At 39.8% G+C, this 24,935-nt stretch overlaps 1 long non-coding RNA gene across 1 annotated transcript; it reads right to left on the bottom strand.

Annotated features, from left to right (window-relative positions):
• Positions 1-284: 284 nt before the first annotated feature.
• Positions 285-24,256, bottom strand: LOC131517594 (uncharacterized). Its single transcript, XR_009264669.1, has 3 exons — positions 23,981-24,256; positions 6,018-6,154; positions 285-4,934 (listed from the first exon to the last, which is right to left on the bottom strand). It is a non-coding gene; the product is annotated as an uncharacterized LOC131517594 (long non-coding RNA).
• Positions 24,257-24,935: the final 679 nt, after the last annotated feature.

The raw sequence follows: 24,935 nt of genomic DNA, 5'->3' as shown, positions 1-24,935 counted from the left end.
CCAGGCTCTGCACTGTCAGCACAGAGCTCGACTTGAGGCTCGAACGCACAAATCGTGAGGTCATGACCTGAGCTGAAGTTGGACGCTTAACCGACTGGGCCACCCAGGAGCCCCTGAAGATTTGTGCTTTTAAGTCATCAGGAGAGCTTTATGAAACAAGTTTAACTTTGCAGTCAGTGTCTAAGTACTTGGGGAAATTTATTTTGTTAAATATGTACGTTTTAATTTAACATGATCTAACAGTATGTGAATATTTAGAATAATGTTTATTGTTACTGGTAAAATACTACTATTTGATAAATTCATAATATCAGAAATTTGGACATTAAATAAACATCGAACAGGTAATAAAAAAGCTTTTCTATATATGAGTCATCTGGATATTGAGAATTTATTCACAGACAGTTATACAATGTCCCTAATAAACAGTAGGTTTTATAAATGCTCAGCTTTTCTTCTCAGTGATACTGACAAGAACGTTACTTAGCCCATTATGTGGGTGAGTGGTCCCCAGTTTCTGCGGTTCTTCTCTTGAGAGTCCTTACCACCTTGGGGAGATGTTATTTTCTCATTTCCAGGCTCTTCTTATTGTTATTGTTTTATAAGGTACCCATAGTTTTGTATCTTCATCCTGTATCAGTTTTGGTGTTTTTCTACCATGTTGACTTCATGGGAAGGGTATGTCCCTATTGTCACTTTGGTGTTAACTGGGGTTTATGTTAGTGAAGAACTCTTCAGAAGTCTCTACTCAAACTACCTTAAACAAAAGAAACAAAAAATATTGGCTCAGGTGCCCTGCACAGGCAAGCGTGTGGCTGGGATGATCAGACCAGGCACTCCAGACTAGGCAGCTGGATCTCTTCTCTTTGCTTCTCTCTGAATGAATACTGGCTTTATTTTCTCTTAATGTAAACAGACTTCCTCCACATTGTTGCAAATGTGGCTGCCTGTGTCAAGAGACTCACATTCTAACGGTTGCCTGACTAAAAGACAAGAGTGTTTTTCTCTCCCAGCTTGAGTTGGAAAGATCCCATGGAAGGGCTAATATTGGCCAGACTATGATCATGTCCAGCCTATGGCTAAAGAAGTTGGAGGACTATTACCGAATCACTTTGGCTGATATATTAATGATTACCATCTAACAAATGAGGTCTGTTTCCAAATTGAATAGGAGAGGTTCAAGTATGCACACTGGGGAAACTGTCATGATCTGGAATATCATGAACAACTCAATTTGTATCCAATATATGGTGTGCCAAAACCCAGCAATATGACAACATGTTAAAAATCCCAACACCAACAGCATCTGCCAATGGAGATTCAGACCCAACCATTTAAAAGTCCCGACTTACAGTCTACACAAGGATATTCTAACAGAAAGCTAATAATAACCCAAATACCCATGATATCTATTTCAGTTCATTCTAATAAACAATACGTTTGAAGTATACTTATGTGGCTCATCTAAAACACTTTTTTGTGTGTATGACGGAACAAATTTCTACAGTCTGTGTAGGCAAGACAGACTCACAAGCGTTTGAAAGACTAAGAGATTCGAACAAATTTTTTGAGCTTCTGCCACTGCCAAGGCCTTTAGATGAATTGCAATGAATTAGATTAAGTCCCCTGGCCATATCCGTTGTTCCCGTGTCACATTAACACCTGAAATTACACTTAAATGTAATCATATAAAGATAAAAGTTAAGTTGCATTAAGTCTTCAGGCTCCTTTTTGGATTGAGACTGAGAAAGACAATTAAGAGAAAATATAAATATATCTGGATGCAAATTAAAATTCTAAGAGAGGTGTAAGAAGCCCCATAAGCCCCAATGAAGCAACTACAAAGTCTTAGTTAACCACTTGATTGGAAGCTACGTGGATGCCTTGCAGATATTTTTGCAGACGAGAACCACAAGTCTTGGTGGAGCTAAAACAAAAACTTTGTCGTTTTTATAAGAAAATGGTGTGACTGGTCCCCCTCAGGAAATTAGGAACTTTGATATGTGCTTCTTGCCCTCTGAATTATCTTTCCAACAGGAGGAATAGATTTTCACTAAGCCTGCTATATTTTACCCAATCTCTGCTTTTGATCAAGGTCACACATTTTTATAAACACTGGCCAGGACTCCTTGATGCCTTGTCATTCTAAGCCCAAGTCAGACAATGGAAGAGAAATGTTAGTTGTAAAAGTCAGCACTTATTTCTAGAAGCCATGCCTAAAGCTAAATGTTCAGCCTCCCAAAGACACAAATGCCTTTTTACCTTATTCCTATAATCATCCTCGTCCTCCCACTGGGAAGTCATAGAAGAAGGCACAATCAAAGATGGATTTCCATGAAAACTTATTGAGAACCACCACTTGGTGCCTTCACCAGACTCCTGCCAAGAATTTGCCTGAGTCCAAGAAAAAGGACTCAAACAGGTAGAAACCACATAGCAGATGATTGAAGAAGGACATTCAAAACCAGTTTTCTAAAGCCAGGTTGAGCAGTACAGAGTTAGACATCACTGGGTGAGATTCCCATTATCTTAGCCTCTTGCCTTAGACCTGGGACCCCTTAACGGTAGATGTGTTGGGTAGTGGGCACTTGTCAATAATAGCAACAGCAAAATGCACACCTACCACTACAGAACTCCTTCTGTTCAAGGTCTCTGCTGGGTATCTCCCACCACTATTCATTCCCCCAAGTATTTATTTAGCATGGTCTATGTTGTAGCCACTGTTCTTGTCAACAGGAAAACAGCTGTGAACAAACACAGATATGGTCCCTGCCCTCATGGCATTTATATCCAGTGGGGAGCACCAGGAAATAAACATCAAAACCAACAGATAAGGTAATCGCAGATAATTCCTATGAAGTAAATAAAACTGTTTTGTTTTTCAAAATGGAGGTGAGTGGATGAGCTACTTTAGACTGGATGGCAATGGAAAGCCTTTCTCGTAGATGACTAAGCTGAATGGTGGGTGGTGAGGAAGAGACAGCCATGTAAGGACCACGCAGATGAGCTTTGCAGGCAGAGGGAACAGAGACCAGTGAAGGGAGACAGAGAAGGGGTAGGTCAGGTGGCCAACGTATATTGGAGATGTTGGAGGGTAGATTACATAGGGGAGGACGGACAGGTGGGTGGAAGAGAGAACATGCAGAGCTTCAGGGAGGCTACTCCATTACCACCTACATACTTTCATTATTATATATATAACAATATATTATAAGAGTTAATTTACTCTTCTCTCCCTTTGAGTAGATGGTGAGTTCCTTAAGTACACTATATCTTATTCATGATAATAATTATAGCTCCCATTTATGGAGGTATAGCAGGCACTAAACTAGCTACTTTGCATACATTAACTCCAATCTTCACAACAACTCTTCAAGGTAAGTATTATTAGCATAATTTTAACACATGAAAAAAACCAGCTAAGTGATTTACCCAAGGCCAAACAGCTAGCACTTGGCAAAGCAGGCATTTGAACTCTGCCGTGTCCAGCTCTGAAATCCAGCTTTTTCTTACTACGTATCCACACTGTCTTAGCCTCATTGCGCTTACTTATCTTTGTAGTCCAGGCTCCTAGCATGCTGCCCTGCATGTTGCGGAGACCCAGAGAATCAATCAATGTGTGTAGCATCGAAATGGAGTGAACTGAAGGTAAGCCCACACAAGAGGCGGCCGCAGGTTTGGGGAGACTTTACAGCACCATGCATAATGGTGAAGGGAGTCTTCTATCTCAGGACGAATTGAAAGAATGATAGAAACTGGCAGAGAGGAGACTGTACTTAATAAAGCTAAATGAAAGCTATGGGGTTTCCTGAAAGCTAATGCATGACACACTGACACAGCGGCATATCGTGTTCAGAAAAAATTAATGGGATTTTAAACAGAGAGGCTGCTCAATGTGCTTGCAAAATGGAGATACAGAAGAACGCGCCCCGATGATGAGGAGAAAAGAGCAGGGAGAGGGGAGGGTGGCACTGCTGTAATTGCCTGTAATTTCTGCCCCCCTCCTCCTCCTGACTTTAATTAGGACACTTGCGAGACACACACATTTGTAAGAGTGACAGAGCTAATTGAAGAAAACCACATGTCTCATCAACAACCAAATCAGGAATAATAATCAAAGCAGCAGAAGCAAAATTGGAAGCCATGGAGCTGTCAAAAGCAGGAGGAACTCAAATACAATGAGGCATGTAATTTAGAAAAAGCGAGAGGGCTATACGGAAGCATTAAAAATGGGACATGAAATAAAACAGTTAACTTGACTCACACTGAAACTTTTCACTCCCACAATCTGGTCACAATTAAATCTGGTCAAAATTCATCTAGTCCTTTCAGCCTGTTTTCTGCGGATGGCTGCATTATTCCATTTCATTGCCGGGCATGGTCCAATTAAGTGAAAGCCCCCACTCTCTCCCTAAGCTCTTCATTAGGCTCTCCTGTCACCACATTGGTCAGTTGTGTCCTAAATGGAGAAATGAAATCCAGGAAAATGACAGGTCCTTATCCCTGATTTTTAGTATTGCTTACATTTAGAGGTCATTATTAAGCCATCCTTCCATCCTTTATTTGCAAACCTACAGTAAAAGATGAACTAGCATGTTCAATGGGCAAAGAATCCTCCTCTCTCATCCCATTTCTTAACCGACAGCACATCTGTCGCTTGCCTCCCCACCATCCAGTCTCCCTTCTCTCAGCAGCTCTGCCCCACTGGCAGACAATACGGTCAAGGTAGGGCTCCATCCCCAGGCATAATTCAGTATATGAAGATGGTGCAAGATGGGCAAGTGACCCAAGCTGGCCAATCAGAATCTCAGCACATTCCTACTCCTGCTGGGACAATGACGCCTGCTCTCCCTCATGATCTGACTCTTGGAACTGCTTAAACAATTGCAGAGGAGGACAATTCTCCTGTACCCTCTTGGATTCTTCAGCTGGGTCTGTGAAATAAATCGACAACAGACAGATTAACAAAAGAAAAGGCATGCACATTTATTTGATGTTTAAAGTTTTATGCAGTGTAAGGAGGTTTCACAGAAAGAAGAGAAAATTCCGAAAGAAACAGCCAGGCTTGGAAGCTTTTATGCCATTTGGACAAAAAAAAAAAAAAAAAAAAAAAAAAAAAGAGGACAGATTTAAAGTAAAGTGATAAGACAAAGGAGAAGGACTTTGAACTTCTAGGGGCAGCAAATTGTAAGAAGGCAAATATAAGAGAAAACTAATGGTAGATAACGGCTAGATAGTGAGGTTTGTTTGTGTGGACTCTCTTGGTGCCCTGTCATTGCCAGCGATGAGGCTGTTAGCCTCTTCCTGGTAGGGGAAGGATAGGGAAGACAGAAGCACCTTCATAAGTGGAATCTATGATCTGTTTTCAGGCAGATTGAGACACAGCAGAGACTTTACCTTGCATCTGCTTTTTTCTCAATTTCCTTCAGCTCAAAATAATCCTTCTGCCAGAGTAACATATTTTGGGGTGGCATATTCTGATCCCCTATGCAATCCTGCCATCACATGGAGACTGAGAATGAAGTAATTATATCTCAAGAAAAAGTCAGGATGACATCTTTGTCACATTGTATAAACCCTGAATCAGCCATTCCTGAAATCTGCTCTATTCCTGAATTTTCAGTTTTATATACATATGAAACCAGGTGAATATTGGTTTTCATTGTTTGCAGACAAGATTTATAACCATAATTTATTAATATAATAGTAAATATAGCAATAAAAGAGAGATAAAAATAACAGCTGGTACTATCAAGTGCCCTGTAGGTGCCAGACATGGGGTCCTCAGTTATTTCAATATATCCAGTGTGTATTATTATTCACATTTTACCAGCAAAGACATTGATATTAGAGAGTTTGTGTAATTCTCCCCAGAGTAAGACCTGAGAATAGAACCTGGAACTTTCTTTGGAAGTAAATATTCTCAAAATCCATTGTAATGGGAATAAAAGAAGACAGTGGGTCATAATCTTAATTCTTGTGTTCATCAATGAAAAAAAAAGAGAAAAGTGGCCTACCTTTCTTTTTCCTTTTCTTGGGATACTTCTAGACATCCCTGATAAATTCCTTCAGGCCTTTCATCATACCCCTTTCCTCATATGTATCACAGATTTGCCAGTGTTTTCCTTAAGCCCAATCCCACAAGAGAAGCACTCTGCAGAAATTAGAATATTTGTCACTATTCAGGTTTTCAACTACCCAATTAGATGTGTACAACCAAAGGTCACAGTCCCGGAGAGAAAGCCACTGAATTTAAATTTTTTTTTTAACGTTTATTTATTTTTAAGACAGAGAGAGACAGAGCATGAACGGGGGAGGGTCAGAGAGAGGGAGACACAGAATCTGAAACAGGCTCCAGGCTCTGAGCTATCAGCACAGAGCCCGATGCGGGGTTTGAACTCACGGACCGTGAGATCATGACCTGAGCCGAAGTCGGCTGCTTAACCGAATGAGCCACCCAGGCGCCCTGAAGGCCACTGAATTTAGAAGCTGCTCAGTAGAAGGAGAGAATTTGCCACTGTAGTTTATACAAGTTACCTGAAACTAACCATGCAAAGTCATAACAGAGTGCTATTTTTCTAGGTCAGGTGCAACATTCAGTGCCAAACCATCATGTTCTAATTCCATTACCAGGGTCAGAAGCTAGCAGGTGGCTCCTAACTCACTTTGCTGGTATATGGTAACCATCCGTAAATTTGTACTTTTACCTCCTTCCAAATCTATGCCACTTTCTTTGCATTTCATTCCTCAATGCAAGTATGTCAGCCCTCGCCAAGTCCGGTCCGCCACTTCTCAAACATGCAGTACCGTGGAGGTAAGCACATGAGCTAGAACAACAAGCGAGCATGGACTTTATTTTCCCCTTTGCAGTTCTCATCAAAATGTTTGAGTTGATGTAGGAATAATAGAAAGCCTGAATTCACATAGGAAAATGTGTCATGCACATGCAGAAAAGTTTAAGAACATTTTCACTGATTTTGCACTAATGGAACATGCACTTGACCTCCATGAGAGGTAAGTGAGGTGCCAAGGAAAACAAATAGGGGATATCTCAGACCCAACAACACTCTTGATGTGCAAGATGCTGGGAGGAGACATGGGAATCCATGTTAAAGATAAGGAAAGTTCATTTGGCATTTCTTAAGCCACCACAGCTCAGTACCATTTAGGGCAGCTATGAAGTAGGCTTCACCCAATTTACTGCCAACAGAAACACTAAAGGTACTTTTTTTTTTTTAAGTTTCTTTATTTATTTTGATAAAGACAAAGAACAGCAAAAAGGGGGGAGGGACAGAGAGAGTGGAAGAGAGAGAGAACCCCAAGCAGGCGCAGAGCCTAAACTCACGAAACTGTGAGATCATGACCTGAGCCAACACCAAAAGTCAGATGCCCAACCTACTGAGCCACCCAGGCACCGCTAAGGCATTTCTTAAGCAGCATTAGTCTTGCCTAATGTGGCAGGCACATCACCAGAAAGGAAATGGAAACATAAAAGTCCTGTGTAGGGGAAACTCAATAAAGAAAGAAAATTCCCTCCCTCTTTTTTCATACGTATGGATCACCAAACTGGTAGCCATCCCTACAGTTAAAAACAAAAAGGATTCTCACAACATTCTAGTAGAAAATAAATAGTACTTTTTAAAAGAAAATGTCATATCTGGATAGAACTTTAACCATTCTATGAATATGAGTTAAATATATTATATTATATTATATTATATTATATTATATTATATTATATTATATTATGTCAAATAAAAAGATTCCATAACATGAAGGGAATATGCACTCAAGATGCAGAGACAAAATGTGTGTTTGAAACATATTTATTTTAAGAAGCATAAATAAGAATACTTACTTTCTGCTTGTAATGAAATAAAACATATACTCTATAAAACAAAAGGAAAAAGATGAATATCCTCAGCAGAAATGAAGACAGAGATGAATGAGAGGCAGCTGGTGATAAAATGAGAGCCAAGTGAGATAAAATAGAATATTGATAAAATAAAAGATGATAGCAGAATTTGAAAACGTATTAAAAGTAGTAAGTCAATGGGGCGCCTGGGTGGCGTAGTCGGTTAAGCGTCCGACTTCAGCCAGGTCACGATCTTGCGGTCCGTGAGTTCGAGCCCCGCGTCAGGCTCTGGGCTGATGGCTCGGAGTCTGGAGCCTGTTTCCGATTCTGTGTCTCCCTCTCTCTCTGCCCCTCCCCCGTTCATGCTCTGTCTCTCTCTGTCCCAAAAATAAATAAAAAACGTTGAAAAAAAAAATTAAAAAAAAAAAAAAGTAGTAAGTCAACACTAAGGGAAATAAAATAAGTAAAATAGAAGACAAACTTGTCGCCCAAATGCAAAGAAAAGAACTAAGAAATAAAAATACAAGAAAGATGATAGCTTTGGGCACAGAATAGACATGCAACTTAGAATGTACTGGAGAAGAAAACAAATACATGGAAAGAAAATAAAAAATCAAAGATGTAATGGGAGAAAACTTTCCTGAGCTAAAAGATCTGAATCTACAGATTCACCAGATATAAGATAACACTGATAAAAGGAGGCCAAAATCTAGATTTTCCCCCATGAAAATCTTTAATTTCAAGCATTAAAAAAAAAGTCCCAATAGCATTCAGCACAGGAGTGAAACGCTGACCACCAAGGAACCAAAATAGACAGGCCTGACATTTGTCCTTCACGATATTAAACACCTTTATAAACAGAGACAGACTAGCCAGGTAGTTAATAAAGTTTACGCTTCAAGACCCCACAGTTCCATGGTCCCCTTCTAAACAAATCTGACCTTTCATAACTAGTTTTTAGATTGTTGATTTTGTATTCTTTTTCTGAAAGAAGCTACCTTAAATTATGTAAACTTCAGACTCCACAAAACCTAGATCTGCCCCTGGCCAGAAACTAGCAGGATGGTGCCTAGAAGGTGTTGTGGACAATAGATTGTGACCCGAGAATTAAAACCACAAAAATTTATGATTCAGGTATGAAAAGAGAGGGAGAAAGGAAGGTAGGAAAGGAAGGATGACATTTTTAAATTTGCAGTGCCTCACAAAAAACAAAACAAAAAACAAAACAAAAAAACCTGTGATGATTCCTGCATTTCCACAGATTTATCAGTCTAAGAAATTTACCAAAATAAAGATTTCAAGAATGATAAAAGATCACTAAAAGTCAGGAAGCACAGCTGCTGATGATTGACATTAAAACTATTAATGCAAGGAATTGAGTTTAAGTAATTGTTATAATTGTTATAAATATGGTTACAAAATATAAGGTTATTTCATAAGTATTGAAAAGAATATATAATCAGTATTCTAATTTAATTTTACAAAACTAGAAAGTTTTGCCACAGGTTGAGATGAAAGCTTTCAGTTAGCAACAATCTTGTGGTGGCTTCAAAATGAGTTCCAGCCACTCTTCTTTCTCAACTACAGCCAACCATAGTCTATCTCTCCTGAGAAAAACACCAGCCAAGAGACTATCAAGATGCATGAAAAGGGGATTTCAACCTGGGGTTCTGATGGGGTCCCAAAGTATAACACAGGTACAGGATATTTTCCTTCCGCAGTCAAAGGAATCATGCAAATTGGAAATCAAGAGATGTGGAAAAAGGTCTGGACCTCATGTTCCCTGAGAGCTTGTACTAAAGAAATTCATAGAATCCAAAGAAGAAACGGGGTGCCCTGTGTGGTATCTTGGGAGAACTTACAGATTTCCCTGTTGTCTGAAGGTGAACTGGGTTCCTCCTCCACTCTGACACTTGGGACCATTGTGACCAAATAAGTCAGAGAGCAAGGAAGCTTTCTCCTGGTGTTCATCAAAGGACTGATCCCTCACCTTTTGCTACATCCCTGACCCACAGGGAAGAAGCAGGTGCTGCTGTGCTGACCATCACCCATGGGCTTGTCATTTCTCAAAGTATTCATTAGCTTTACCCATGCACCAAGGATAAACAGAGCATAGGCAAAGGAAATTAACAATGCACCCAAGGGAACCCGGCAATTCAAAAGTGGAAGAAAACAAAGAAATTTCCAATTGTGTACCTTTAAAGCAGATAAGATTCCTGGAGGATATAGCTAAATGTTTAACAAAAATTCAATGAAATAGCATTTAAATAAGTCAATGTTAGCACCATAAAAATATTCTGCAACTAGAAAACATGGCTTTCATATTTACAAAGTGAATATATTGATCTAAGGAAACAATCGTCCTTATTGAAAACTAAATTAGTGACCTAGAAAGTCAATTGGAAGAATATCGCACAACCTAGGGCAAATATACTTAGAGATGGGAATAATGAAGGAAAAATAAGATTCTTAAAAGATTGACAAGTAATGGGAGTTTCAGAAAGAAAAAACAGCTGGATTGGCAAAAAAATAGCAAAGGAAAAAAATGTTCCACTCGAGTCTGCAAATTAAAGGGGCTGAGTTCCAGAATAATGAGGAAGGGAAAGGGGGAAGAAAGAAAAAAGAGATGGAGGGAAGGAGAAAGACCACTTTACAAAAGGAAAAGAATAACATTGTTTGGGTTGAATTTTTGTTACCCCAAATTCATATGGTGAAATCCTACTCAGTACTCAGAATGGGACAATATTTAGACATAGTGTCTTTAAAGAGGGAACTAAGTTCAACAGCATCGTTAGGGTGGGCACTAAACCAATAAGACTGGTGTCCTTACAAGAGGGGACAAAGACACAGGCACACATGGAGAAAAACATGTCAAGACACAGGGAGAAGGCAGCAATCTAAAAGCCAAGGAGAGAGCCCTCACAAGAAATCAACACCACAACACCTTAATATCATGCTTCTAACCCCCAGGACTACGGGAAGATAAATTTCTATTATGTCAGCCACCCACACTGTGGTACTTCATGCTAGCCTTAGAAAATTAATACAGAACAAACATTAAATTTTTCATCTGTAATTTTAGATGCTAGAAAACAGGAGAATAATATCTCTTTATTAATGAGAGAAAAGGATTAGAGCAAAAGAATCTGATACCCAGACAGTGGACAGGAATATATTTATAGATATATAAAGTATTCAGAGAGCACATCACCCACAGAACCCAAATGAGGAAAACACTTAGGAAAGGACTCTAATCAAATAAATGAACAGAACAGATGGCAAGATAAGGACAATGACAAGGAGAGAAAACAGCAGTAGGTAATGAACTCTGGATGGATATAATGATAGAATCATTAGAATTTTGTCATATTAGAATTCTTGAACTACAGGAATCACATGGCTAAGTTGACACAATCGTGTGGAATTAAAAATAAAAAACTATCTCAGCAAAACCTTTGACTTGGGAGGGAGCAGGGAATCACAACCAACATTTTTATGGCACATTAACCTGTATGGGCTCTGCTCTAGGTACTCTGATTAAATCATCACAACAACCCTGTGAAGAAAATGATAGCACGATCCCCACTTTACAGACGGGGAAACTAAGGCAAAGAGAACACCTTGACCAAGATGACACAGCTGGCCAATCACTCTAGAGTCTGCTTTTCACTGCTGGACCATGAGGCAGTAAGGAGAGAATTAAAGACATTCTAGTGGGTGTGCATGTGGGAGGGGAGCAGAGAGATCAAAATGATCTAAAAAGTTTAATTTATTGTGCACTAATTGTACAGATATAATTTATTGTACAAACTGGGACAGTTTTAGATTAAAAGGGTACAAATAGGAATTATGCCAGGAAAATAGAAACAAACCAGGACTTGCACAAGTAAATATCGACATATAATCATCCTGTTATCTTTAGGTCTCAGCTTAATGATTGGAAGCAGTAGATACCCTTGGCTGAGGGATATGGTTAATATACTTATTTCATATAATAGTAGAGAAATACAAGCATACCTTGGAGATATTGCAGATTCAGTTCTAGACCACTGCAATAGGGCAAATATGAGAATAACGCAGGTCAAATAAATTTCGGAGACTCTCAGTGTATAAAAATGTTGTGGTTACACCATATTGTAGTCTGTTAAGTGTACAACAGCATTTTGTCTAAAAAACAACGTTCAGATCTTAATTTAAAAATATTTTACTAGGGCACCTGGATGGCTCGGTCGGTTAAGCAACCAACTTCCACTCAGGTCATGATCTCACGGCTCAAGGGTTTGAGCCCTGCATCAGGCTCTGTGCTGACAGCTCACAGCCTGGAGCCTGGAGCCGGCTTCAGATTCTGTGTCTCCCTAGCTCTCTCTGCCCCCTCCCCCACTTGTGCGCGCGCTCTCTCTCTCTCTCTCTCTCAAAAAACAAAAAATGCTAACCATCATCTGAGCTTTCAATGAGTCATCATCACTGATCACAGATCACCGTTACAAATAAAATAATGAAAAAGCTTGAAATATTGTGAGAACTACCAAAATGTGACACAGAGACACAAAGTGAGCAAATCCTGTTAGAAAATAGTGCCTACTGACTTGCTCCATGCAGAGTTGCTACAAAACTTCAATTTGTAGAAATATCTTCAAAGCACAATAAAGAGAAGCACAATAAAATGAGGTATGCTTGTATATATTCAATTACATGTATTGGAAATAACAAGATCGCAATTGGTAGAAGACAAACTACCAAGACCAGGCACCTGGGGCTCAGTCAATTAAGCGTCCGACTTCAGATCAGGTCATGTGTGAGTTTGAGCCCCGCATCAGGATCTGTGCTGACAGCTCAGAGCTTGGAGCCTGCTTTGGATTCTGTGTCTCCCTCTCTCTCTTCTCCTCCCTGACTTGCGCCATCTCTCTCTCTCTCTCTCTCAAAAATAAATAAACATTAAAAAAAAAAACTTTAAGTACCAAGAAACTTCTAAAGTAACATTAGTTTTTAAAAAAAGCACAAAACTTGATCAAACACACAAAAATAAAAAATAAGGAAAAATAGGAAATAATGTAAGATGGAAAGTATAAAGCTAAGGTTTCCAATTTTTAAGTTAAATGTAAGCCACACACATTTTCTTATCAAAAGACTGTAAGATTATAAGTAAAGAATAACAAACAAAACATATAAAACAAAGCAGAAAACAAAATTTTTATATCTTTTATTTTTTTAAATGTTTGTCTATTTTGAGAGAAAGAGAGTGAGAATAAGCCAGGGAGGGGCAGAGAAACAGGGAGAGAAAGAATCCCAAGCAGGCTCCATGCTATCAGTGCAGAGTCCAACTTAGGGCTCAATCTTACAATTGATCCTTAGATCATGACCTGAGCCAAAATCAAGAGTTGGATGCTTAACCAACCAAGCCACCCAGGCACCCCAGAAGACAAAATTTTTAAATAAAGGTATAGCACTGGGGCATCTGGGTGGCTCAATTGATTAAGAGATGGACTCTTGATTTTGGTTCAGATCATGATTTCACAGATCGTGAGACCGAGCCCCATCCACATCAAGCTTTAAGCTGAAAGCTCGAAACTTGCTTGGGATTCTCTTTCTCTCCCTCTCTCTCTGCCCCTTCCCCTGGTCATGCGTGTGTTCTCTCTGTTTATAAGAAATAAATAATAAACATTTTTAAATAAATAAATTAATAAATAAATAAATGTATAACACTGACAAAAAAAGAAAAATTGAAAAATGGACTCCACCAGAATTAAAAACTTCTGTTCATCAAAGGACATCATTAAGAAAGTAATAAGCAAGTTTCGAAGGGGCATATGCACCCCAATGTTTATAGCAGCACTATCAACAATAGCCAAAGTATGGAAACAGCCCAAATGTCCATCGATGGATGAATGGATAAAGAAGATGTGGTATATATATATGCAATGGAGTATTACTCGGCAATCAAAAAGAATGAAATCTTGCCATTTGCAACTACATGGATGGAACTAGAGGGTATTATGCTAAGTGAAATTAGTCAAAGAAAGACAAATACCATATGACTTCACTCATATGAGGACTTTGAGAGACAAACAGATGAACATAAAGGAAGGGAAACAAAAATAATACAAAAACAGGGAGGGGGACAAAACAGAAGAAACTCATATATATGGAGAACAAACTGAGAACAATACTGGAGGGGTTGTGGGAGGGGGGATGGGCTAAATGGGTAAGGGGCACTAAGGAATCTACTCCTGAAATCATTGTCCCACTGTATGCTAACTAACTTGGATGTAAATTTTAAAAAAATAAACAAACATGGTTACAATAAAATTAAAAAAAAAAAAGAAATTAATAAGCAAGCCACAACTGAGAGAAAATATTTGCAGTACATATAGCTAACAAAGGACTGATATCTAGATATATAAATAATTCTTACAATTCAATACAAGACAAAAGTACAGTTTTAATCATGAGCCAAAGAATGGCCACTTGACAAAGGAAGATACACAAAGGGGCAATAAGCACATGGAAAAGTTCTCCTCATGCTTAGTCACTAGGAAAAGCTAAATTCAGTCCACCAAAGAGATATTGCCACACACACCTATTGGAATGGCTACAAAGACTGACCTAATCAAATGTTAGTGAGGGTGCCAAACAAGCAGACCCTTCCTTATACATTAGAGGGAGGGGAGGAATGGTAAAACCACTTTGAAAATCATTCTAGAAGTTTTCCACAAAGTTAAACATATGCCTACCCTACGAAGAAGCATTTCCATTCTTGGGTATTTGTCCAAGAAAAAAATGAAAGCACATGTCTATAAAAAGACTTGGACGTGAATGTTCACAGAAGCTTTATTTACAATAGCCCAAAACTGGTAACCACACCAAATGTCAAATGTCCATCAACAGAAGAATTGCCAAAGTATGATTTAGTCACGTGTGGGCTATTCTGTGGCAAAGGAAAGCAATGCATTACTGATACATACTACATAGATGAAGCTTCTTTCTGAGAAAAAAGCCCCAGACACATATTCTAATTAAGTTCTACAGACAAAACTAATCTTATGTTTAAAGAAATCAGAATAGCGGTTGTCTTTGGAAGAAGGGGTACAGGTTGATTGGAAAGGTACACCAGGTATCTTCGTGACATGATGTTCTGCAGTTTGTTATGCTTGCTGTGAGCACGTGCACCTGGTAAGCACATCAAACCATGTACTTAAGGTCTGTGCATTGGACTGCATGTAAATGTTAAAATTCTATGAAACCATACCTTATAAAGTCATAAGCAGAGTTATTAGGTAAATAAAACAAAGCAGAAGTGGTAATTAATTACTGATATTAAAGGAAACAAGTTTAAAAGTACTGAACAGAAAAAATTGTACAAAAGTAACTGGGGCTGTTATATCAACAAAACACAGCAGGTCTGAGGCGGCAGCAGAGAGGAAGTAAAAATGTGTGTCTCATCATCTTCCATAGAATTCAATAGTTGCATTATATTAATAGAAAAAATATTTTTTGCTCTATAGATCTTAAGAGAAACGACTAATAGATAAAATATATTTTCCTATTTATGATGAAAAGCCATTTAAGTACAGAAAACAAAGAAGCATCAGGAAAGTGTAAAAACAGGAAGCTTGAAATAGTATGTTTGCTTTAAGACCCAGCAGCAATGATATCGAATGTATACTGGGTTTTTGATGTGGGGCAAATCAGAAAAAGAGAGGATAGACAATAAAGTAGACAAACTCTTGTGTTGTCTAATTAATAAAAAATGAACAGAGACTAAAGACAAAATTAGAAATAAGGAATGATTTATAAAAGATAATGCTTTTTTGTAGAGTTGCATGTCAGCACCTATCTCATCAGCTGTGTGGCAGATTGCCAAAACCCAAAGATCAGTGTGGGGAAAGAGGCTGGCTAGAGAGACAGGTTAGCAACCCCTCCCCCGACCAGGTCACTTAGTCCAAAGAATGGCTTTCTCTATCCCTGGCTAAAGGAAATGAGAGTCACAGGGCAAGAGATGGGGAAAGAAAGGTGGTGGATTACATAAAGGTCTCCGGCTCCTCTTTCCTAGCACCGCAAGAGTGCCCTCTGGTGGAGGGCAGTGGCCAGGGGACTATGGGGACATTGCTCTTGGACCACCTCATGTACCAGTTGGTCACAGAGGTGGCAGAGTAATTACTGGACACCAAGAATGGCACAGAGCAGAAAGCTGATGACAGTGAAGGGGCCTGTCACGCACATGCCCACAGCTCCTTGTGTTGACCAGTGACCAAGGGTCAAACCTGACAGTGGATATCTAAGCAGATTCCTGTGCGAACATGTGACTTTGAGAGCTCTAAGCCACCCATCACACCCACCCACACCCACACAAATACACACACACACACAGGCCACAGCAACACACAGGTTCTCCTAAACTTGCACCTGACAGACAGCCTAGCTGAAGGAGGGTTTTTTTTTAAATGTTTATTTATTTTTGAGAGAGACAGAGACAGAGCACAAGCAGGGGAGGGGCACAGAGACAGAGGGACACACAGAACTTGAAGCAGGCTCCAAGCTCTAAGCTGTCAGCACAGACCCCAACACGGGGCTCAAACCCTTGAACTGCAAGATCATGACCTGAACTGAAGTCAGACATTCAACCATCTGGGCCACCCAGGTGCCCCTGAAGGAAGGTTTTTAAAAAATTGTCTTACTGTGGAAGAATAAGGAAGTAATATTCCTCGTGCACCTGATCTTGTGTTACTCCAATCTTTCTTTCAGCCTCTTGTCAATGTATTCTCCTCACAGTAGCTTGTTTAGGACAATATTATTTCTATTCAGGCCAACTCTCTTACCACCAGGAGCTTAAGGGTCTATGAAATCAACACACTTAGTACTGTTTCTCTCTCTGACCCCCACCAAGAATTATTTAAGTATGAAGGAGAGAAGAAAAACTGAGGCAGGGGAAAGGAGGAAAGGGGAGGGGGGAGGGAAGGAGGGAAGGGGAAGGATGAGCTGTGCTTAGTCCAAGGTCTCCGTTCTGCCTTACGAACAATGCTATATGGCTCTAGCATCTTATTAGCAGCAGGGAGTAACTGAGAAGGGGAAGAGGTTTCAGGGAATAGAGAAACAACCTAATTTTTCTTGAAGAATTATAAATTTCCACATTAGAAATATGCATATTTTAAAATTAAGAAGTCTGTACTATTATTCCAATTGGCTTCTACTCCTCAAAGCCATGGGTAGGCCATCAGTCCTTGTTATTTTGAGTCTAAGTGTCAAATTATTACCCATGCTAAAAGCTGAATAATTAATTAATATAATTAATACAGAATTGAAGGTATGTGTATGGCTCATCAAAGCAATGAAAAGTCCATCAAAATGTTCATTGTTCATTTGTAGATACAATTTTGTTTTGCACTAAGGGTGCATATTTTAGAAATGAAAAGTAGAGCTTAATGATGGAAAATATTTTTCACTGTCTACCACCTGTGGATCTCATTTCCTAGACACAACTGACAGGAGTGCAGTCTGTCACTTGGTTGCCTGTTTCAAATTCACCTTAAAGGTTTTCGTAACTACATGTGTAGCAAACGGTTCTTCACAGGACTGATCTAGTTTTTGCCTCACTGCCTCTAACTGATGACTTGAATCTTTTTAATGAAGCAAATTTCTTTGAAACATAGCTATGGGGGCACCTGGGTGGCTCAGTTGGTTGAGCATCCGACTTCAGCTCAGGTCATGATCTCACAATCCGCAAGTTCCAGCCCCGCGTCATGATCTCACAGTCCATGAGTTCCAGCCCCGCGTCAGGCTCTGTGCTGACAGCTCAGAGCCTAGAGCCTGCTTCGGATTCTGTGTGCGTGTCTCTCTCTCTCTGCCCCTCCCCTGCTCATGCTCTGTCTCTCTCTGTCTCAAAAATAAATTTAAAAAAATTTAAAAATTAAAAAAAAGAAAAATAGCTATGAATAAATAAAAATGTTATCTTGAAAAAAAAATTGAAAAAAAAAAAAACACAGGCTGACTTACAGGCCTTCAAGCCATTGTGCTAGGCCAATATCCAAAATATAATTTGATTCTTAAAATAAGTATTGCGTCAAGGTTATGGTCACTGCCTCTGAAATACAGATTTTTAAATCTGGCAATGATGGGAGAAAGTGACCAAGGGGCTTAATTTAGACATTTAAAGGGGGGTAGGGGATGGGTAAGGATGACTGATATTCTGAGTTGGCATTGGGAATGCAGAGAGCTAGCCTAGAAAATAAAGCTTTAATTTAACAAGGAAATTTTTGCCAAAGGGGCTGTGAAGGTAACATTCATTAGAATGCCAACCAATAGAGAATGAAAGGAGAGACTACTATGTGGGAAAGCAAAGGAGAAATCAAAGAAAACACCATCAATATACTTTCCATAAGTATGGCCTATAAAGGATTATTGTTTTGTTCCCTAGAATACCAAAACCACCACAGACAGCCACCAAATAGAGATCCATCCTTGACTGACTCAAGGTTCACTCTAACTATTAATCCTGGATAGTTGAATAGCCCCATAAGGGCCTAAGATATGAAGACAGATAAATAAGCAAATACTAACTTAACTCACTAGCTCATTGCATTCACTTCATGATGGAGAGAAACTGCTTTAGGGAAAGAAGTAATGATGTCCCCATCCAATAAAAAGACACACACACACACACACACACACACAATCCAGACAAACTGAATGTGATGGTTATATCCCAGTAATTAGTTGAAAAGAACTCTCAAATTTAATGTTCTTACCCACATGTGAATATAGAGAAGCCACTCAAAGCACAGCTACTTCCCTGTTTCATGCCAAATGGAAGTCCTAAAATCCTAGGACTTGCAACTGATTCAACACCAACATAAAAGTTGGGAGATCCTTGGTAAAACTTATTACCACCCACTTTGGTATGCATGACTTGGATTCTTTCAGATTATTAAGATGAAGTTGAATATTAATGTATTTGTTTGTTTGTTTTTATACTCTGAAAATTCAGATTAGTAATCTACAGAGGGTACAATATCCTGGTTCCAGAGTAGACATTCTAAATACGGTTTGAACTCCACATACGAAAAACAAATAATCCGGTGAAGAAATGGGCAGAAAACACGAATAGACACTTCTCTAAAGAAGACACCCAGATGGCCAACAGGCACATGAAAAGATGCTTAACGTCGCTCCTCATCAGGGAAATACAAATCAAAACCACACTCAGATACCACCTCACGCCAGTCAGAGTGGCCAAAATGAACAAATCAGGAGACTATAGATGCTGGAGAGGATGTGGAGAAACGGGAACCCTCTTGCACTGTTGGTGGGATCGCAAACTGGTGCAGCCACTCTGGAAAACAGTGCGGAGGTTCCTCAAAAAATTAAAAATAGATCTATCCTCTGACCCAGCAATAGCACTGCTAGGAATTTACCCAAGGGATACAGGAGTGCTGATGCATAGGGGCACTTGTACCCCAATGTTTATAGCAGTACTTTCAACAATAGCCAAATTATTGAAAGAGCCTAAATGTCCATCAACTGACGAATGGATAAAGAAATTGTGGTTTATATACACAATGGAATACTACGTGGCAATGAGAAAGAATGAAATATGGCCTTTTTTAGCAACATGGATGGAAGTGGAGAGTGTTATGCTAAGTGAAATAAGTCATAAAGAGAAAGGCAGATACCATATGTTTTCACTCTTATGTGGATCCTGAGAAACTTAACATAGGACCATGGGGGAGGGGAAGGGAAAAAAAAAAGTTAGAGAGGGAGGGAGCCAAACCATAAGAGACTCTTAAAAACTGAGAACAAACTGAGGGCTGATGGGGAGGTTGGAGGGAGGGGGGGGTGGGTGATGGGCATTGAGGAGGGCACCTATTGGGATGAGCACTGGGTGTTGCATGGAAACCAATTTGACAATAAATTTCATATTAAAAAAATAAAAATAAATAAATACGGTTTGGGTAAGAACAATAAAATCTCAATGCAATATTTCACTGCTGTCGCAACTCTTTCAATACCATAACCAAAAAAAGAAAAAAGAAAAGAATACAAAAAGAGTCACCTGCTATCCTCTTCCTCATCTTCAAAAAGACACACATTCATTCTGGGAGGTTTCCATACCCTGTTCTAGTAGCTTAATATCTTGGATATCTCTGGAATTCTGTATGAACAGGCCAGAAGAGTAAGGAAATAGTATAATCTGACTTTAATGTAAATTGCAAGAAGGCAGGGAGCATTTCTGTGTTTTCCCACTAAATTGCCAAACTTCACACATATCAAGGGCTCAATAAACATTTGAGAATTGCGTGAATGATCAACTAAGGGAAATATGAAGGTCAAATATACCAAAGCAGAAAGTCTTCATGTTATCACTTGGACATTTATCTAATGATAAACCTCCAGTATGTCAAAGGGAATACTGCAGTATTGCTCAATCATGAAGCATAATAGGGAAGAAAGACGTTCTGGAGAGCTCTGAACCACTGGTGTTAGAAAGATCTGATTCTGAATAAAGCCACCCTGAATATATAGAAATAAATACCCACAAAATACTGGTACTGAGCAGACAACAAGATAATCTTGTCCCTGGAGCTCCCTTGGATACTGTCAGAGATGCTTTGGAGGACAAGTAATAGACTACAAAACCAAGAATGGCTCAAGCAGTAAAAAATATTTCATTTTCTCACATGACAAAAAGTCTGGAGATAGGTGGTCTAGGTTTGGGAAAACTGTTTAGGAACATTGTCAAGGACCTAGCTTCTTTCCCTATCCTTCTGCAAGGCTCTCCTCAGCATATTGGTTCTTTACGTCCAGGCTGTTAGTCCCATGCTTTAAGATGGCTTCCATTGTTCTAATCATAAAATCCTTGCACATGATTTCATGGCAGAAAAACAGAACCAGACTCACCACCACTTCTTGTCTCACCAGACAGCAAAATCTTTCCCAAATTACCACAGTGGATTTTCTTCTATGCGCCATTGCCCAGAATCTGTTCTCCTGCTCACCACTAAAGCAAATACTAGCAAAGGGAATTAGATTATGCAGCCTGCCTTAGACAAAATATGATTTATCTTATGAGGTTGGGAAGTAGTCTACTTTTCATAGGGGGGGAAAAAGTGAAGCTTTATAAATAAAGAAAGGTAAGGTGAAGTTCAAGGTTAGATGGGCCATTAAGAGTAACTGCCTAGATCCTGAATTACTTTTAGAGCCTTGTGTAGCCTATACGTAAACCTGGGCTCCTTTTCTCCATGAAAGATTTCCATCCCAGGAGATTCTGGTTGACTCAGCCGGTGGAGCATGCGACTCTTGATGTAGAGGTTGTAAGTTTGAGCCTGACATTGGATGTAGAGATTGCCTAAGAATAAAATCTTAAAAAAAAAAAAAAAAAAAAAAAAAAGATTTCCATCTCTCTCATTCTTACGTTTGTCCTTGAGATAGGCTGAGTAAGCCTCAGGCTTTTATTATAACCAAATAGCCTAATCTATACTCTGGGGAAAGAATAGGAAAGGAGCCATGTTTTTTAATGCATATATATTTTTAACGCATATTTATACATGCGGTGCGGCAGGGATACATAAACACACACACATATGGGGGATGTGCATGTATCTATACACATGTACATATAAAGGTTTACATCAACATCTCTCTTTATAGCTAACCTTAGAAAATTATATTGAACTCTCTAACAGAAAACTCTCCCCTTGTTATATACTTACTCAACTATGTGACGGACTGTGTGTGATGGCTTCAGTCTATTCACCCAGGCATTTCCCATCAATCAGCACCACCGAAAATAATTACAATTTCATTTAAATAAATGCTAACTACCCCAAAGCTAACAAAGGGTGGAATTAAATCCAATTTGGACATCCTCTCTTTCAGTTTGCAAAGAGCCATTCCCACTGGCGTCCACTGCCTCAGAAGCTCTCATTTGCTCCGAGAGTCATTAGACTACAGCCATCAGCTAATGAGGCAGTAAGTGTTTGGAGGCAGCCTGAACTGCTTCAGCATGTCCAAGTTAAAATAAGGCAAATTAGTAGTGAAATCAAATTGGTTTAAACTGTGAAGTGAGTGTGAAAAGTATTCCCCTGAAAAGTAGTATTGGGTCAAATTGCTGCACTGGGACATTGAGAATGATTTCAACTTGCAAGACAAAAAAATGTTACTTTTAATGAATTTCATTCTTTGCAAGGCAGTATATCTTAATTATCCTGGAAGTCCAAAAATCTTGTTCATGGAAGAAAAATTATACCCCGAGACGTAACAGTACATGGCTCCCCCATCGAAGAGACAAAGCATGTCATCCACACTGGGACACACTGGGGAAGGGCTGGGGGATAATAATTGCACTGGGACAGCAGGTATAAAATAGGGTATATGGTCACGGTTAGTATCCCTTTAGGAAGGATACCAAAAACATAATGACAGAAGAGAATCTCTACCCCCTAATACTCACAAAAAACTAGAAATCCACTTCAGCACAGCTGGAAGGGAGGGAAAGGAATTAAGTATCACTTAAGTTACAAAGTACTTGTTACATGGTGTTACATGAGTTACATGGTATGGAGGGCAGACAAACTAAGTTCCCTCCACCTTCCCTTTTCTCACACACAAAATGTCCAGTTCTTCTATTAAGCAAATAAGTGGTGGACCAGTGTTAACAGAGATACAAGATGAAAATTACCTAACTTCATAAACATGGATGAGTTGACTCTAATTCCTGTCCCTTTAGTTAAACCCGGCCCACAGATGTGTTTGACTTTAGAGGTCACTTTTTTCCCCTTAAATCGGAATTATCTGCCAATACAGAAAGAATATTTCACCTACACATTTGCATTTCCAACTTCTTCCCTGGGTCTATATTCCCATGCACGGCAATGAGTGGTAGAATGGGCTAGCTGCTACCCCTTGTCTTGAGTGTCTTAGGTTGAGATGGGGTGTTGTGTGCAAAGGGTTTACTGGAGGTACTCCTGGGAGATACACTGGGAGACAACAAGACAGATTTGGCAGAGGGAAAAGTGGCCTGAAAGGCATTTGTTTTTGAGGCCTAGGGCAATCCGAGGGGAGCTCTGGAGCAGAGGCGGGCCTTCAGAATTGTCCCACACTGAGGCACGGAAGTCAGCTCTTTGAGCTCCCTCATCTGCCAGAATTTGGCCTTGGGTGAGGCACCTGCCTTCGGCTGAGGGTAATGCTCAGAGAGGACTTCAGCTGTAAACCATTAACAGCCAACATTTCCAGGGCACACTGTCCCTGAGGATGAGGATCTGAGTAGAACACGGCAACATACACTGCTTCCACATGCAACTAGGCTTGCCCACTCCAGTTCACCAAGCCTCCAGGGCCCCCACTCCACTCATTTCCTGGGACCATCGGCATCAATGTTTGCAGCCCCCGGTCTAGATGGATCAGCCACTGTTTCCATTCTCTACACATACTTCCATGAGCTCCACGCACTCCATCCTTAGAAATGGAATGTCTCCAAACTGCCTGCTTTACCGTTCCTCAAGCTTAGGGTTTTCATTCGCTCTTACGTTGGCTCTAAACCTCAATTCTGAGTCCCACTCAGCCCTTTAAATGGTGAACTTGATTTGGTTTCTATTCCTAAACTGCCCTTCCTGTTAACTGGCCCTCTGGCTTCATACACCAAGACTGAACTTAAGGGGACCAGGTTTTTAGGGGTGCCTGGGTGGCTCAGTCCATTAAGCAACCAATTCTTGATTTCAAGTCAGTTCATGATCTCATGGTCACGAGTTCGAGCCCTGTGTCAGGCTCTGTGCTGACGGTATGAAGCCTGCTTGGGATTCTGTCTCTCCCTCTGCCCCTCCCCCACTTGCATGCTATCTCTCTGTTTCTCTCTCTTTTAAAATCAATAAATAAACAAAAATGGGGGACATGTTTTTAGGACCAAATCATAGGTTCCACCTCTCACTCTCTCCCACTTGAAAAGGAAAGAAAAGAAATGTTCCTCAGGTAGCTCAAAGCATGTTTCTCCAATACTCTAGGTATTTATTTGTTTCAGACTGATGGAATTAGTACATAGATGGACTATGAGACTACAAGACTGGACTATATTAATTATCTATTGCTGGGTAACAAACTACCCCAGATATCAACAGCATAAAACAGCAAACACATTACCTCACAGTTTCTGTGTATCAGAAATCTAAGCATGGCTTCCCTGGGGACTTCTGCCTCTGGGTCTCTCACAAGGCTGTTATCAAGGTGTTGACCAGGGCGGCATTCTCATTTGAAGGTTCAACTGATAGAGGAGTTGTTGATAAGCTCACTCAGGTGACTGTGATCAAAATTCAGTTCTTCACAAGCTGTTAAGCTGAGGGCCTCAACTTTTTTCTGGCTGTTGGCCAGAAGCTCACTTAAGGACAAGCCATAGGACAGCTCACAACATGGTGACTGGCTTCCACTACATGGAACAAGCAAGAACGAGCCAGAGAGTGCGAGCAAGACAGGAGTTAATGAACCTTTGTAGCCCAATCTTGGAAGTGACATCTTAACACTTTTTTTGTCTTATTATATTCATTAAAAACAAGTAATAGCTAATAGGAAGGGACTGCACAAGAACATGAATATGAGGATGTGAGGCTCATTGGGGGTTATCTCAGAAACTATCCACCACCTGGACTTAAACAATAAGTTCACCTAGTTAGATAAAAACAGACTATATATTAATGTTGACCAGCCATGTATATGTTAATAATAAAGCTACATGAAAATACAAATTTTACTTATGAGGCATTTATATATGAATGTCAAGCGAGAGGTAATGGCAGCTGGTGCCATTCAAGTAGTTCAGATAAACAACTTGCCGCGAGCTGGAGTAATCAGGACAGTTACATACCCGTGATGTGCCTGGATGTGAGCCCTTTAAATGGGTGATTACAGTTATGGGGGTCCCATAGCTAGGAAGGTATTAATCAAGTACCCTTTAATGACATTAGGAAAGATGAGATACACAAATGTGACACAGGTTTTAGGTTTATTTATTTATTTATTTTTGAGAGGAGAGGGAGGGAGGGAGGGAGGGAGAAGGAAAGCACACTGGCAGAGGAGGGGCAGAGAGAGAGGGAGACAGAGA

Source organism: Neofelis nebulosa, chromosome 7 (genome assembly GCF_028018385.1).
Source record: "Neofelis nebulosa isolate mNeoNeb1 chromosome 7, mNeoNeb1.pri, whole genome shotgun sequence".
Classification (NCBI taxonomy): Eukaryota; Metazoa; Chordata; class Mammalia; order Carnivora; family Felidae; genus Neofelis; species Neofelis nebulosa.
Note: the sequence above shows the minus strand (reverse complement) of the source record. Positions and strands in the feature narration are given on the sequence as shown.